Source organism: Octopus bimaculoides, chromosome 3 (genome assembly GCF_001194135.2).
Source record: "Octopus bimaculoides isolate UCB-OBI-ISO-001 chromosome 3, ASM119413v2, whole genome shotgun sequence".
NCBI lineage: Eukaryota > Metazoa > Mollusca > Cephalopoda > Octopoda > Octopodidae > Octopus > Octopus bimaculoides.
The window spans coordinates 61,466,370-61,466,920 of NC_068983.1; positions in this window are offsets into that span (position 1 = coordinate 61,466,370).

Here is a 551-nt window from a genome sequence, read left to right on the forward strand (position 1 = left end):
AGTATATGCATATATACGTACAGGTATGTGCATACCGACATCCACCTGTATGTATAGGTGCATATCTGGGTACAGGACATTGCAAACAAAACGTAGACGAGAAAACACACAAGCCACATAGAGAACATTCTACTTCATCAGCTACCCCTGTTTTAACACCGGCGTTTCGAAGAGCTGATACATACATACATACTTACACATATAAAATATATTTACGTGCAGATATACACAACAGGCTTCTCCACTGTTTCCAAATATTGCTCACAAGATAATGTCAAATCAGGTGACACACACAAACCCAGATCCATGCAGTAGCAAAGTCATCCTCCTAACAATCTGTCTACGCCTCCTGTATACTGTCAAGAAGATTAACTGTCTTGATATCAGTGTTGACAGTAATTTTAATTTCATGCCTTTGAATAAATTAACAAGGTTTCTGAGGTGGTGAGGCAAGACCTTCGAACATTGGACCTCACCGAGGCGATGACTACTGACCGAGACCTTTGGAAATGTGCTGTGCGTGAGAAGACCCGGCAAGCCAAGTGAGATCG